This window comes from Aulonocara sp. 'chitande type north' Nkhata Bay, linkage group LG22 (assembly GCF_057382095.1).
Source record: "Aulonocara sp. 'chitande type north' Nkhata Bay isolate Kocher_YH1m ecotype deep benthic linkage group LG22, A_spYH_male_GT1.1, whole genome shotgun sequence".
Classification (NCBI taxonomy): domain Eukaryota; kingdom Metazoa; phylum Chordata; class Actinopteri; order Cichliformes; family Cichlidae; genus Aulonocara; species Aulonocara sp. 'chitande type north' Nkhata Bay.
In genome coordinates this window covers 611,053-628,241 of record NC_141364.1, presented here as the reverse complement: position 1 = coordinate 628,241, position 17,189 = coordinate 611,053, and the positions used below count along the sequence as shown (strand labels likewise).

At 44.7% G+C, this 17,189-nt stretch overlaps 1 long non-coding RNA gene across 1 annotated transcript in view; it reads left to right on the top strand.

The window, feature by feature from the left end:
- Positions 1-1,419: 1,419 nt before the first annotated feature.
- Positions 1,420-17,189, top strand: part of LOC147303098 (uncharacterized) — a 39,727-nt gene continuing 23,957 nt past the window's right edge. Inside the window, exon 1 of the long non-coding RNA XR_015126796.1 lies at positions 1,420-1,708. This is a non-coding gene — a long non-coding RNA (uncharacterized LOC147303098). The remainder of the gene's footprint in view (positions 1,709-17,189) is intronic.

Here is a 17,189-nt window from a genome sequence, read left to right as displayed (position 1 = left end):
CTGTGACAATGAATGAATGGGCACATTTTCATGTTGGAGCGCTGACTTCAGCTCAGGAGAAGAAGCTTGAGGTGAGGTGGAGGTTTTGTAAAGATGGTGGCAGCGCTGAGCCTTTCCCTTGCATGATGATGTAACAGGTATGATCCTTCACTGCTTCAGTCTAAAGGTGCTGACATGAATCCAAATGTCCATCCAGCACCGGAAACACGTATGTTTCCTGTCTGTAGCCACATATGGAAGGGCGATGTCCATCCACTTTAGCCAAACACAGTGAGACATCATGGCGGCTCCACAAACCGGTGCCCGCCCTCATGTGTTTGAGACACACCTCAGTTGTAGAAGTTACGCTCTATGATATCACCAAGGCTCAGCAGGGGAGTGCACACACCTGTGTGGTCAGAGCTGATGGTGACAGCACTGCATCCAAGCATGGTGAACCCGGACAGGTAAACAGGAAGTGTCTGGCAGGTTTAAACCGTCGATCATCACCACAGAACTGTGTTTTCTGAGCACGCTCACACTGCTTCAGCTGGGGACAGAGTTTAGTGAGCATGTCTGCTCTAGCAGATTAAGAGATCCGGTTTGAGTTTCCATCTCAAACCACCGGGTGGCGCTTCTGTGTCATTGCTGATTACCTGAGTGCATGTGCAGCAGGTGTGGCTTAGATCCTGGGTTAGCTTTGTATGTCTGTGGCTGTTGTGTGTTCCACTCATTACAATCAGCTGATTGCTGACAGAGAAACGCTGCACAGTGATTGGATGTTTAAGTGTGATTGCAGCTTTCCTCCACCAGAGGGCGTTCACGAGTTAAAGGTTCTTCAGCTGTGCAGAGAGCAGAAAGTTTGTCTCATCTGTGTGTGTGTGTGTGTGTGTGTGTGAGTGAGCATGAGCCAGAGGCAGACAGATGGATCCAGGAGAGCGGCGCTAACTGGATGTCGGTAAGCTCAGAGTTCAAAGGTCGTGGCGTGGCTGCAGCTCATGGGTGGCTGAGCGTGAACATCAGGACGTTTCCAGACTGCAGCAGCAGATCAGTGATGGACTTTGAGCTGTGGACGGGTCACACCAGAAGTTTGCTCAGTTGAAGTTTGTTTCCAGCGTCTTCTTCCTGTCACATGGTGGCGTTAGTCTCCGCCCATCAGAGACCCTTTAACCGTCCTCCTGCTCCCGCTGATGGGTGCAGCCTGAGCGGACTCTCTGTGTCAGACTGCCTGAGCTCGCAGGTCGTCAGCAGAGTCTGAACTTAAATGTAAACAAACCCGGCTCCTCTCCGACCCTCTGTAGGTCTCCCCCAGTCTTCATCGTCAGCTCCATCTCCCAGTGAGCTCGGGTCCATTGCTATAGCAACGGGTTGCCATGGGCAACGAGACACAGCCAGCACCAGTCAGCATCCTCCTCCTCCTCGCAGTTGTTGTGAGAGGCAGGCAGGCAGAGGGGAGAGAAGGCGCGGCGCGTGCAGAACAGCAGAGACGAGAGGAGAAGAAAGACGCTTTCCTCTCCCTGCCACCGGAATAAAACCCAAAAAGCAAAATAAAGACATCAGCATCCAGTCAGACGCCTGCATTCTGCTGTCTGCGTCTCGGAGTGCAACAAGAGGATGGCAACAACTTGTTCATGCAGGAAAGTGTCTGTTCAGTGCAGGCGGTGACCCCGACGCCAAACCTGCTGCCGCCAAGCAAGAGTGCGCCGACATCACCTGCTGCCGCTGCAGGGTGAGTCCAACTTCCTGTCAATCTCATTCTACCTGAATCGTGCCTGTCAGGCGTCCTGTGGGTGCAGAGCAGCAGGGTTCAGGGTGGTGCAGCGAGGTGAGCCGTGGACCTCGCCGTGTCGTTTCCATTGGCACAAAACATCAGCTTCTAATTTCTGTGACATTGTAGCAACAATGTCGCCTTGTGATAGCAACCGTTTCATATGTTAGAAGGTTTCACCCCGAGGAGCATGGTCATGTTTGATCCCCGAGACCATTCAGACCCACAGACCTGTGGAGAGCGTGTGTTGTGTGTGTGTGTGTGTGTGTGTGTGTGTGTGTGTGTGTGTGTGTGTGTGCGTCTGTGGTCTTTTGACTGTGCCTTTATAATGGCAGCTACAGGTGGGTGCTGCAACTCTCTCGCACTCGTTTGCAGCTCTGTTTGAGTTAATGGAAGCAGACCTGACTGACCACAGACACTGACCACAGGCACTGATCACAGACACTGACCACAGACACTGATTACAGACACTGATCACAGGCACTGACCACAGACACTGATCACAGACACTGACACAGGTACTGACCAAAGACACTGACCACAGACACTGATCACAGATACTGATCAAAGACACTGATCACAGACACTGATCACAGACACTGACACAGGTACTGATCACAGACACTGATCACAGATACTGATCACAGACACTGACCACAGGCACTGACCACAGGCACTGATCACAGATACTGATCACAGACACTGATCACAGACACTGACCACAGGCACTGATCACAGGTACTGATCACAGACACTGACCACAGACACTGATCACAGACACTGATCACAGACACTGACCACAGGCACTGATCACAGGTACTGATCACAGACACTGATCACAGACACTGACCACAGGCACTGACCACATGTACTGACCACAGGTACTGACCACAGACACTGATCACAGGTACTGACCACAGACACTGATCACAGACATTGATCACAGACACTGATCACAGACACTGACCACAGGTACTGATCACAGGCACTGACCACAGACACTGATCACAGACACTGACCACAGACACTGATCACAGGCACTGACCAAAGGCACTGATCACAGACACTGACCACAGGTACTGACCACAGACACTGACCACAGACACTGATCACAGGCACTGACCACAGGCACTGACCACAGGCACTGACCACAGACACTGATCACAGACACTGACCACAGGTACTGACCACAGACACTGATCACAGGCACTGATCACAGACACTGACCACAGGTACTGACCACAGACACTGATCACAGGCACTGACCACAGGCACTGATCACAGACACTGACCACAGACACTGATCACAGACACTGACCACAGACACTGACCACAGGTACTGATCACAGGCACTGACCACAGACACTGATCACAGACACTGATCACAGACACTGACGACAGGTACTGATCACAGGCACTGACCACAGACACTGACCACAGGTACTGACCACAGATACTGACCACAGCACTGATCACAGACACTGACGACAGGTACTGACCACAGACACTGATCACAGACACTGACCACAGGTACTGACCACAGACACTGACCACAGACACTGACCACAGGTACTGACCACAGACACTGATCACAGGCACTGACCAAAGGCACTGACCACAGGTACTGACCACAGGTACTGACCACAGACACTGATCACAGACACTGACCACAGGTACTGACCACAGACACTGATCACAGACACTGACCACAGGTACTGATCACAGACACTGACCACAGACACTGACCACAGATACTGATCACAGACACTGACCACAGGTACTGATCACAGACACTGACCACAGGCACTGACCAAAGGCACTGATCACAGACACTAAAACTAACTAACTTCAGACGTGCCGCTGGTCGTCGTTCGAGCGGGAAAAAGTGTTTCCTTTCATTCACAGGTTTACCGACAAATTAAGTTTCAAGCTAACAACGAGACGCAACAAGCTGAGGATCAACGACTAGTCAAAGAAGGAAAAAGAATATGTTACACATACAGTGGGGCAAAAATGTATTTAGTCAGCCACCGATTGTGCAAGTTCCCCCACCTAAAATGATGACAGAGGTCAGTAATTTGCACCAGAGGTACACTTCAACTGTGAGAGACAGAATGTGAAAAAAAATCCATGAATCCACATGGTAGGATTTGTAAAGAATTTATTGGTAAATCAGGGTGGAAAATAAGTATTTGGTCACCTCAAACAAGGAAAATCTCTGGCTCTCACAGACCTGTAACGTCTTCTGTAAGACGCTTTTCTGTCCCCCACTCGTTACCTGTATTAATGGCACCTGTTTGAACTCATCATCTGTATAAAAGACACCTGTCCACAGCCTCAAACAGTCAGACTCCAAACTCCGCCATGGCCAAGACCAAAGAGCTTTCGAAGGACACCAGGAAAAGTATTGTAGACCTGCACCAGACTGGGAAGAGTGAATCTACAATAGGCAAGCAGCTTGGTGTGAAAAAATCAACTGTGGGAGCAATCATCAGAAAATGGAAGACATACATCTGGGGCTCGATCTGGGGCTCCACGCAAGATCTCATCCCGTGGGGTCAAAATGATCATGAGAACGGTGAGCAAAGATCCCAGAACCACACGGGGGGACCTGGTGAATGACCTGCAGAGAGCTGGGACCAAAGTAACAAAGGTCACCATCAGTAACACACTACAACGGCAGGGAATCAAATCCCGCAGTGCCAGACGTGTTCCGCTGCTGAAGCCAGTGCATGTCCAGGCCCGTCTGAAGTTTGCCAGAGAGCACATGGATGATACAGCAGAGGATTGGGAGAATGTCATGTGGTCAGATGAAACCAAAGTAGAACTTTTTGGTATAAACTCAACTCGTCGTGTTTGGAGGAAGAAGAATACTGAGTTGCATCCCAAGAACACCATACCTACTGTGAAGCATGGGGGTGGAAACATCATGCTATGGGGCTGTTTTTCTGCCAAGGGCACAGGACGACTGATCCGTGTTAAGGACAGAATGAATGGGGCCATGTATCGTGAGATTTTGAGCCAAAACCTCCTTCCATCGGTGAGAACTTTGAAGATGAAACGAGGCTGGGTCTTCCAACATGACAATGATCCAAAACACACCGCCCGGGCAACAAAGGAGTGGCTCCGTAAGAAGCATTTGAAAGTCCTGGAGTGGCCTAGCCAGTCTCCAGACCTCAACCCCATAGAAAATCTGTGGCGGGAGTTGAAAGTCCGTGTTGCTCGGCGACAGCCCCAAAACATCACTGCTCTCGAGAAGATCTGCATGGAGGAATGGGCCAAAATACCAGCTACTGTGTGTGCAAACCTGGTAAAGACCTATAGTAAACGTTTGACCTCTGTTATTGCCAACAAAGGTTATGTCACAAAGTATTGAGTTGTATTTTTGTTATTGACCAAATACTTATTTTCCACCCTGATTTACCAATAAATTCTTTACAAATCCTACCATGTGGATTCATGGATTTTTTTTTTCACATTCTGTCTCTCACAGTTGAAGTGTACCTCTGGTGCAAATTACTGACCTCTGTCATCATTTTAGGTGGGGGAACTTGCACAATCGGTGGCTGACTAAATACTTTTTTGCCCCACTGTACCAACAGACCTTCCTGCAGTGCCTTCAACGGCCACCAGGGGAGGCTTTGACTCACTGATGTAAACCATAGACTGTATATAAACAATGGCTATCATAGGGTAGTGACCCCACTTCCTGCGTCTTTGTGACTCTGATGGGAGTGTAGTCTTCGACCTTTGTGGTTTATTCAGTTGGACCTGAGAGCAGAAACTCATCATGAAGGTGTCAGCTGAGCTCTGATCAGCTGATCGTTGTGGGAACAGGAAGTTTGCATCTGAAATAAACTCACAGAGATTCACAAATGTTCGCACACAGAAAGACCTGAAACTCTATTTAATACCTAATAACCACCATTTAGTGAAACTGGTCTGTGCTCAGAATCAGAGCCACGCCTCTGTGACATCATCAGCACAGAGTTTCTGAATGTCTGTTATTTATTTATACATTTACTCATATGAAACTAATTGAACACTGATCACCTGGGGACAGGAAGTCACACCCATCTCTGATACCAACACACCTGATCAGAAGAACTGGACTGGAACAGCAACCCAGCAGTGATGGGTCAAATGACCTTTATTACCTTTGACCTTTTTGACCTTTGTGGAGAAGCTGTGGCTTTGTGTCAAAAGAGTTAAACTGCACCAATCACAGCAGAAGCTAAACAGCACAAGACTGAAGATCAAAGGTCACACTTCAGCTATGATTTAAAAGTGTGATGGGAGATCATGACGCATCATCAGGACATCTTGGTAGTGTAAAGGCAGAGCAGGTCATCTGCAGATCAGAAGGTTGGTGGTTCGATCCCTGTCTGCTCCAGTCACCATGTCTTGGCTAAGATGTTACATCAGGTTGCTCTCTGATGCGTGTGTTAGCTGAAAAGCATAGAAAACGTGCTCGTGTGAGTGGGTGAACGAGGCAAGTTGTATCGAGTGCTCAGATGAGAACCTGTCCATGTTTTGTTTTTTGGATGCCAAACCACCAAAGACACATTTGTAACCAGCAGCTGTGATGGATTTTTAAAGGCTGAGCAGAAACACGCCCGCACATGTCTGCTGCTTTGAAATCCATAAAGTATATCAGTTTGAGTGACTGCTATTCATTTCTTGGAATTTGTAAGTAACTGTGATATTGTTTTACAAGGTAAACACATTTTTGTGCATTTCATTTTGTTGGAAAGGTCACAGAATCATGACTTTAATAAACACTTCACTGCAAAGTCCGAGGGACGTAATGTAACAGCAAGGATGTGTAAAAGGGAGGAGCTGACATGAGACAGAGACACAAAGAGACAAAAGGACAAATCCACAAAGGGACATAGAGACAAAAAGACAAAACGACAAAAAGACAAAGCGATAAAGACACATATGCATAAAGACACAAAAAGACAAAGACACAAAAAGACACAAAAAGACAAAGAGACAAAAAGACAAAGAGACAAAAAGACAAAACGACAAAAAGACAAGACACAAAAAGACAAAGACACAAAAAGACAAAGAGACTAAAAGACAAAGAGACAAAAAGACAAAGAGACAAAAAGACAAGACACAAAAAGACAAAGAGACGAAAAGACAAAGCGATAAAGACACATATGCATAAAGACACAAAAAGACAAAGACACAAAAAGACAAAGAGACGAAAAGGCAAAGGGACAAAGAGACGAAAAGACAAAGGGACAAAGAGACAAAAAGACAAAACGACAAAAAGACAAAGCAATAAAGACACATATGCATAAAGACACAAAAAGACAAAGACACAAAAAGACAAAGGGACAAAGAGACAAAAAGACAAAACGACAAAAAGACAAAGTGATAAAGACACATATGCATAAAGACACAAAAAGACAAAGACACAAAAAGACACAAAAAGACACAAAAAGACAAAGAGACTAAAAGACAAAGAGACAAAAAGACAAAACGACAAAAAGACAAGACACAAAAAGACAAAGAGACGAAAAGACAAAGCGATAAAGACACATATGCATAAAGACACAAAAAGACAAAGACACAAAAAGACACAAAAAGACAAAGCGATAAAGACACATATGCATAAAGACACAAAAAGACAAAACGACGAAAAGACAAAGCGATAAAGACACATATGCATAAAGACACAAAAAGACAAAGACACAAAAAGACAAAGAGACGAAAAGGCAAAGGGACAAAGAGACGAAAAGACAAAGGGACAAAGAGACAAAAAGACAAAACGATAAAAAGACAAAGCAATAAAGACACATATGCATAAAGACACAAAAAGACAAAGACACAAAAAGACAAAGGGACAAAGAGACAAAAATACAAAGCGATAAAGACACATATGCATAAAGACACAAAAAGACAAAGACACAAAAAGACAAAGGGACAAAGAGACAAAAAGACAAAACGACAAAAAGACAAAGCGATAAAGACACATATGCATAAAGACACAAAAAGACAAAGACACAAAAAGACACAAAAAGACAAAGAGACTAAAAGACAAAGAGACAAAAAGACAAAGAGACAAAAAGACAAAACGACAAAAAGACAAGACACAAAAAGACAAAGAGACGAAAAGACAAAGCGATAAAGACACATATGCATAAAGACACAAAAAGACAAAGACACAAAAAGACACAAAAAGACACAAAAAGACAAAGAGACAAAAAGACAAAACGACAAAAAGACAAAGCGATAAAGACACAAAAAGACAAAGACAAAAAGGTACAAAGACACAAAAAGACAAAACGACAAAAAGACAAAGTGATAAAGACACATATGCATAAAGACACAGAAAGACAAAGACACAAAAAGACAAAGAGACGAAATGTAGTGCTGTCAGCGTTAATCTCGGATTTACGGACCGCCCCGTGCGTGGGGCTGCATTAACGAGCTAACTGCGCTAACACATTGACGCCACGCAGCCCCACGAACGGGGCGAACAGAGAAACTCGCTGACGGCGATTTGTTGCGTTAATGCGGTTATGGCGTTAATGTCATTTTAACAAGATTAACACTGACAGCACTAACAAAAAGACAAAGAGACAAAAAGAAAAAGAGAGAAAGACATAAAGGGACAAAGAGACGAAAAGACAAAATGACAAAAAGACAACAGAGCTAACTCGCTGATGGCAATTTGTTGCGTTAATGTGGTTTTGGCGTTAACGTCATTTTAACGAGATTAACACTGACAGCACTAACAAAAAGACAAAGATACAAAAAGACAAAGCGATAAAGATACATATGCATAAAGACACAAAAAGACAAAGGGACAATAAGACAAAGGGACAAAGAGACAAAAAGTAGTGCTGTCAGCGTTAATCTCGAATTTACGGACCGCCCCGTGCGTGGGGCTGTATTAACGAGCTAACTGCGCTAACACATTGACGCCACGCAGCCCCACGTACGGGGCGAACGGAGCTAACTTGCTGACGGCGATTTGTTGCGTTAATGTGGTTTTGGCGTTAACGTCATTTTAACGAGATTAACACTGACAGCACTAACAAAAAGACAAAGAGACAGAGTTGGAGTTGGCTGAAGCCACGGTGATGCGAGGACGTCTGCAGGCTCAGAGTGAATCAGCTGTTTCTGGGACTGAACTGATTGTCCTCTTGCTCACATGTTTGTCAGCTGATCTGAATCTGAATCTCTGCACCGCCGTCGAGCTTACTTCATATGAAAGGCCGTGATTGACGTGTGAAGCTCTTCCCATCGCAGGTTTAAAGAAACTGCAGCATGAAAATGTTTTTCACACCATCAGAGTCAAAAGTGTTAAAACAGACTGTGAGCCACGCTGACGCCAAATCTGTCGACGTGTTTCATCCAAAAACAGTCCGAGTGTGGACTGCACATGCTCAGTACCAACCTGAGACAGAACAGAGGAGCTGTCAGAATATTTATATCCACACCCTCCTGTTTTAACTTCATTTATATTTAGATGAACTGATCCATGTGTGAGATCCATATTTAATTACAGTTCTGAGACAACAGACGCACAGAAATAGACTCAGAAACAGGACGGATTTTTATACTTGACTGATTCTGATTCAGTGGAATTCTCTTTATTGGGTCCTCCTCACCTTTCATGGGAGACATTAACAGATCAGCCAAAAAATGAGGAGATGCAGGTGGGTTACAGAGACATTACAGCGGTTAGAGACGCACTCCAACAGTAAAGAGGAGAACAGTAAAGTAAGAGAGACGCAGAAAGTAAACATGAACAAACATAAGGAGACGACCCATTCTCACACAAAGGAAAAACATGAGATGCAGGATGACCTCAAAGACATAAAAACATGTAAAAGATGGAAAACGGGCAGAAATAGGCGCTAAGAGCAGGTTTCCCACACACTGAATAAACCTGTTGGATTAGCAACCGTTTCTCTGTTCTGGGCACAGACGGACTCGATGTGGAGGCCGGGTGTGGCTGAGACCGAGCACCAGACTGGATGACAGATTCAATCTGTGCAGGTCTCAAAAACAGCGTTTAATCCAAGAGAATCACAATCAACCTGAAATATGAAGAGGGGCAGTGACAGCGCAGCACTTCCTGCTGTCACAGAGACACATTTCATCAGGAGGGAGATGAGAAACAGAGAAAGTAATTACAGCGCTGAAATAAAGTGAGATGAAGTGCAGACGGAGAAAACAGGTCCGATAGCTGAATTCAAAGTCATTAACTGCAAACAGAGAGAGTCACAAAAACACAAGGAAACATTCAGATCTGAGAATGCAGGGCTCAGATAACCTGAAGAAAAGTTCATGAAACTGAAACAAGTGTGACTGTTCAAGGCACGAACCCTCCAACCTCCAGGGTTACGCCTCTGTCTGATTAGCCACAGTTCATACTGTAACAGTTCTGATGATGCATACTGTGCATTAGAATTAACCCGACAGTGATTTTATTCAATAACTGACTTATTTTTGTCTGTAAAAACAAACCTTCTCAGACCTGGACATGATTATTGATTTCAGGAAGTCATAGTTCCCCACCTGCTGTCATTACCGCTGCAGACAGTCAGACTGTGGACAGGTATTTAGTAGGGGTGCAACGATACACAAAATTCACGGTTCGGTTCGATACTTTGGTGTCACGGTTCGATATTTTTTCGATACAAAAAAATGTTCATGCTTTTTTCATTTGTCATTTATTAAAATTATAAATATATATTTTAACTCAAACGTACAGTTTTTAAATTTAATGTTGCTGAAACAAAGTAATAAAAAAATAAATCTATCTGATTGAGGAATCCCTCATCTTTGGAAAAGAGAGTTTATTACAGAGAAATGGCTCTTTCCAAAATAAAAGCTATACTATACGCTTCTTCTGGGCTATATTCTCAGCAGAAGTTAAACATATCAGGTCCCCATAAGGAGAATCCTGTGCTAACGGCTGTCTAAATGACTCGGGTAAAGTGTGTAGCAAGCGTGCTTGTTGTTTTTGTCTGCTTCCACTTGTCTTTGCACTAGGATGCTGTCGGAGTAAACGTGCAGTCATATTCGTTGTGTTCCCACTAGTGCTGTCAGCGTTAATCTGAAATGACGTTAACGCCACAACACGGCAAATCTCCATTAACGAGCTACCGCCGATCGCCCCGTGCGTGGGGCTGGACGGCCAACACGTTAACGAGCTAACTGCGCTAACACACTAGCTCCCACCCATGTAATTGAGCATTGCATGGCAAATCTAACATACTGTTTTACTTTAGTCCATGACACGCTTACCTTCAGGGTCATACGTCACATGAAAACCAAAATAGTTCCAAAGGCCAGATCTGAATGAGGGTGGGGGAGGTTCAGTTTGCCATGTTGAACCTCCCCCACGAGCTTAACTTCTGTCTTGCTAGCTTGCCCTGCGCTCAGTGAATCTGCGCTCGACTACTCTGCCTAGGCTGCACTGTCGAGCGCAGATCCACTGAGCGCTCAACACAGACAGCATCGTCAGAAGGAAAGTTGATAAAATAAATTAAAAATGTTGTATTGTTCGATACATATGCGTACCGAACCGAAAGCACTGTATCGAACGGTTCAATATCGATACGAGTATCGTTGCACCCCTAATATTTAGGCGTTGTTCCATAAACTGTGCTTCGAGCCTCACACTGAGGCCACCACCAAAACATTCAGTACAGTCTGTTCTTTTTAAAGGAAATTAGAACTTGTAATGTCTCGTCTGAAACGCTGCTTGGTTTGGTAACATGACTCTGACGAACACGAATTGGCTGGAACGTCTGGTAGAAACTGCCAGAAAACTCTCAGGGCGTTTGCAAGACAGGCTTTTAGCCATTTATAGGACGCATGTGCTGGGGAAGGCTCCGTCTGTTATGAATTGTTGTAACCATTCACTTCACAGAGAGTTTGTGCCATTATCCTCCATTACCCTTGTTTTCCTGAGCCCAGTGAGAGCTGCTGCCACACTGATACGACTTTGTGTCGATGATTAGCACCACGATCAGCCTGCAGTGTGAAGCACAGCTGGACCTCAGAAAACATCTGCATGTTAGGCCCACCCTCCTCCTTGCTCTCTGTGGCGGTGACGGTCTCTCGGCTGTCCACCTGCTGAGGTGACTTATCGACGAGCTGTCGGGCATCGCCGTGGCAACAATCACTTTCCCTCATTAGGAAACACACAGTGGTCGCGTTGCTGCTGTTGAAAGCTGGGAAACATTTTCTGTTGTATTTTTCTTATTTATTACACCGTGAATAAAGATTTCCTATTTTTGGTAACCTTGATGACCGCACTGCTTTAAAGCATCTGCTGTTTAAACCTTCATCTGATGGAAAATAAAAACACAGAGTAGCTTTTCTCAAAGTTACAAAAGGTCTCCAAAGGTTGATTCTGTTCATTTGGACGTAACGGTTTCAGTGGGAGAAACATTTCATCAACATCCAAATGACTTCTTCAGTCTCAGCTGACTGTTTCCTCAATCTTATATCCTACCCTGGAACGCCACCAAGCCGTTGGTTCAGGTATGTGGATGACACCTGGGTGAAAATCAGATCTCAGGACGTTCCACATTTCACGGATCACATTAACTCGGTGGACCGACACATCAAATTCACCAGGGAGGATATGAAACGTGGCAGGTTAGCCTTCTTAGACTGTGAGATTTCCATCAGTAATGGGGGACATCTAAAAGCTGACGTGTACCGTAAACCTACACATACTGATCAGTATCTAAGGTTTGACTCTCATCATCCACTGGAGCACAAACTGGGCGTCATCAGGACGCTACAACACAGAGCGAACACCATCCCCACTGACACAGCAGCCAGGGAGGCAGAAGAACGCGGAGTCAAGGGGCCATTTACGTGAAAAGGGAAAGACCATCTCTGAATCGAGGAGGGGGCCTAAGGGTACGGCCTTAACGCCCACTCACATCCTACCCTACTACAGTGGTGGGTCTTATCACCAATGGTGATGAGACGGCCTACAGGGAGGAGGTCAGCGCCCTGACCCACTGGTGTCAAGACAACCATCTCACCCTCAACGTCGCAAAGACAAAGGAGTTGATAGTGGACTTCCGGAGGTGCAGAGAAGTACACACCCCCATCACCATCAACGGCGCTGCTGTGGAGAGAGTGAGCAGCTTCCGGTTCCTTGGCGTACATCTGGCTGAGGATCTTACGTGGTCAGTACACACAAACAAAACAGTGAAGAAGGCGCAGCAGCGCCTCTTCTTTCTCAGGAGACTGAAAAGATTCGGCATGAGCCCCCGCATCCTCAGGACCTTCTATCACTGTGCCATTGAGAGCATCCTCACTGGATGCATCACCACCTGGTACGGCAACAGCACCGCCTACAACCGCAAAGCTCTCCAGCGAGTAGTGCGGTGCTCTGAACGGATAATTGGAGGTGAGCTTCCCTCCCTCCAAGACATCTACAGGAAGCGGTGCCTGAGGAAAGCGGGGAGGATCATCAAGGACTCCAGTCACCCCAGCCATAAACTGTTCAGACTACTTCCATCAGGGAGGAGGTTCTGCAGCATCCGGTCCCGTACCAGCAGACTGAGAGACAGCTTCTTCCACCAGGCCATCAGACTGCTGAACACGTCATAGACACCTCAGCTTCACTACTGGAACTTTAACATTATGCACTCCATACTGTACAGTAACGCCACTGTTTTGCACATGTCTCAACTCTGTATATTTTTATACATTTTATTTATTGTTTACTCTATTTAATTTGTAAAATATGTGTACACACACACACACACACACACACGTAGAAAAATATTTAGTATACATATCCAGAAATGCATATACTATTATATATTGTACATATATTTATTAGTTTCAGATGTAGCCATTCTTGTATTTTGCTTGTTTACATTATTGTATTTTGCACAACTCTGTTGCTTGTGAAGCTCGCACACAAGCATTTCACTCACATGTGCTGTACCAATGTACCTGCACATGTGATGTGACAATAAAAGTGATTTGATTTGATTTGACATCCTGGGCTATCTGACCTCAGGAAATCACATGATAAGGTGGGGCCAGGTTTCACAATGAGCTAACCCGAAACCCTGGCTGATTGTAACCCACACCAGCTTTCACACCTCGGCTCATGTGATTAGGTAGAGGATCATCAGGGGTCTTTTGTCCCTCTGTGGGGGGAAACTCCCACTAGGTTTATATCTGGGACTCTCCACCATTTGACCTTAGAACTGAAGAAGCTTCTCGGATGAGAGGTGAAACGTCTTCAAGCAACTTAAAGAAGTCCAGACGCTTTTCTTTGCAAGCTCCTTAGACTACGATGACCTGGATGACTGAGAACCTTCACAGACATAAGTCTTGAAATAAGTCGTAAAATTGAGCAAAGCGTCAAGGCCAGGTTTTCTTAATAAAGGGCCTTCCAGGGTGGCAGACTGGGGCACACTTAACCCTTTAAAGCCGGTCGGAGCGGGCACGCTCCGTTTTGCGTAACTATTTTTAAATCCTGGTAGCACTGCAACCACGTAAGCTAGCGCAATAAGGTTTATTTGCATATGAAACCGGAGGAGTTGTACTTACATCTGATGCCATCAGCTTGCCCTCGGTCACGGTTTCCTTCCACATATAGCTTTGCAAAAACTGCATAAAAAGCTCTTGCAGCAACAAAAACATAATATTCCTGAAACACGCTTTGCCGATCCGATCCCTGTTTGTAACACTTCAGCGCGAACTATCGCCGCATGTCCGCCATGACCTGCCCGAAACCGGAAGTGACGTCATTTTGGGGAAATGTAGTTTTTTTACCATCAGGGCCTTATGAGCCTGGTGGTCTTAACTTTGACTTTATGACTTTCTGTGTCGTTTCTGGGATGCTTAGGACTCATATTGCACTGCTGGAAATAGTTTGTTTTGATGCAAATGCTGTTTTTTTGCAAATTTGCACTATAATATTTATTTTCGTTTTTCCTGCAGTATAAAAAAATTGGTGTATTTCAAAAATAAAACTATGAAGACACTTAAAATAAATTTCCTGTGGTGGGAAACTATTTTGTGCAACGTTTTTGTATTTACAGTTTTGAGGGATAAACTTCTTAAATTTCTCTAACTAGAAATGTATGTTAAAAAAAAAAAACGATTTTCAATTTTTTTGTAGTTTATTGCACTTTTTTGCAATTTATGTAATTACTATGCACTTAATGCAGACATATTATTAAAATCTGGGCTATAATGGTTGTATTGATGTATATCAATTTGAAATGGCTCCACAGCATGTAAAAATATAATATAAGCTCTGGCGGAATTGGTTCTATGGTAGGTCTTAAAGGGTTAAAATAGAACTGATGGTCTTATAAAGTGCGTGGGGATTATGACAATTTGATGCAATCACCTGAGAAAAATGCCTGTTTTTCTAATTTTTCACTGTATTTTGATAACATTTCCAACAGTCCTTTAACATTTCAAAAGAAACCTGCAGTTTGTCCTCTGCTCTCCTACATTGACGTCTGACCGCTCAGTGGATTCATTTAACCAGGGCTGGGGAACAGGTTTAGGCCGCCTGGTTTTTAATGGGGCCATAATGTTTAGGGTCTTAGTACAGGTTTCTTGGAACTGCAAAAGCAGCTCCTCCAGACTAAGTCCTAAAGTAATTTCGGGGTCAATAAAAGCATTTTTTCTATAAAAGTTGAGGAGAGCAGCAGTGGAAGAAATAAAAATTTGACAGCACCTGGTGGAGCGCGAGCTGTAAACTCATGCACAAGAGAAATGTCAAATAAAACAGGGTTGTGATCAGAAAACACAGAATCCCTCATTTCCAAATTAAAAACAGATAAACCGCACGATAACACCCGGTCAAGAGTGTGCTGGCGTGTAGGGCCTTGTACAGACAGTACAAGGTTAAAAGACTTAAAAACTGCTGAGCAAGCAGTCCTTCAGAGCAGCAGACATGAAAATTAAAATCACCAACTATTAAAATCTGATCATATTTGGGCACAATGTCAGCCCAGAAACATGAAAAGTCATTTAAAAAGTCTTTGTTAAACTTCGGTGGTTGGTAGATTACCGCACACACAACCGGTTGAAAACGTCCCAGTTCAAACATCAGAAGTTCAAAAACGGAGGGGGGAACCGGTGCATGGAGTTGCTTGCAATGAAAGTTATTTTTAAAAATATATTCCTCCTCCTCTACCTGATATCCTTGGAGCATTTAAAAATGAGCAGTCGAAGGGTAATAGTTCAGAAATGAAGCTACACTCATCCATGTCTCAGTCACAAAAGGAGATCCAATCGTTTTACTTGCTATGCACCGGGCATTTATTAAAGCCATCCACACTGGAGCTGGAGTCTGGGCAGAAGTTGTCTGTGGAGCCCAAGTTAATGGGCACAAATGCACAAAGTTTATTCCACAACGCCCAAGACGTGAAAAGCAGGCTCACCTCCACACGAGCCCACGACAGGAACCAGACAAGGGGCAACAGGATCCAGGAGATGCCTTGGGATGGGATGGAACAGACCATAATCCACTGGAGCACCGCTCGAGAAAAAGCAAGGCAAGCTTTAAGCTTCACTAGCCGACCGGCTACGTTTACCGCGGCGTCTGCGACGATGCGTCGGAGCAGGAGGAAGCGCGCCGCGTAGCAGGTAAGCAGGAACATCAGCCAGGGGTGGTGGATACCCTGTTGTTTGTTCTTGCTGATTAGTGCGAAAATATTGAAGATTCAAAAGTTTTTGTTAATAATCTATTTAGTCCTTAAAATACTGATGTGCAGGATCTCCCTCAGGCCTCAAAGAAGAAAAACGGACAGCTCCTGTGTTGACTAGAACAACAGGCCAGCAGGTCAACAGGAAACAGGGTATCAAAAAGGGCAGGTGAGGGTCACCTGGGACATTCAGACCTTAAGGCTCAAGACTGAAACCAGCAGGTAACGTCTTTTATCCAGTCTGTAACTATCACTGAGCTCTTGGCTGCAGTTTTTGATGTTGTTGGATGGAGATTTGTCTCCACTCTCCCTCCACATACGGGTTGCTCCACCTCACCAACCGACATAAACCCTAGAAAAGTCGTGGCATTTGCTAGCGTGGTCTACAGAACTGCATTTTATAATATTTCTCCTGTTTTGGCTTCCCTTCATTGGCTTCCTGTTAAATCCAGAATTCAAAATCCTGCTCCTCACATACAAGGTCTTAAATAATCAGGCCCCATCTTATCTTAATGACCTTGTAGTACCATATCACCCTATTAGAGCACTTCGCTGTCGCTCTGCAGGCCTACTTGTTGTTCCTAGAGTATTTAAAAGTAGAATGAGAGGCAGAGCCAACTGCTAACCAACTCTGAGCTCGAAATCCTGTTTTCAGGGACGTGATTCAAATTCAAATTCAAATTCAAATTTTATTTGTCACGTACACAGTCATACACAGTACGATATGTAGTGAAATGCTTGGACAACTGCTCGTGACCTAA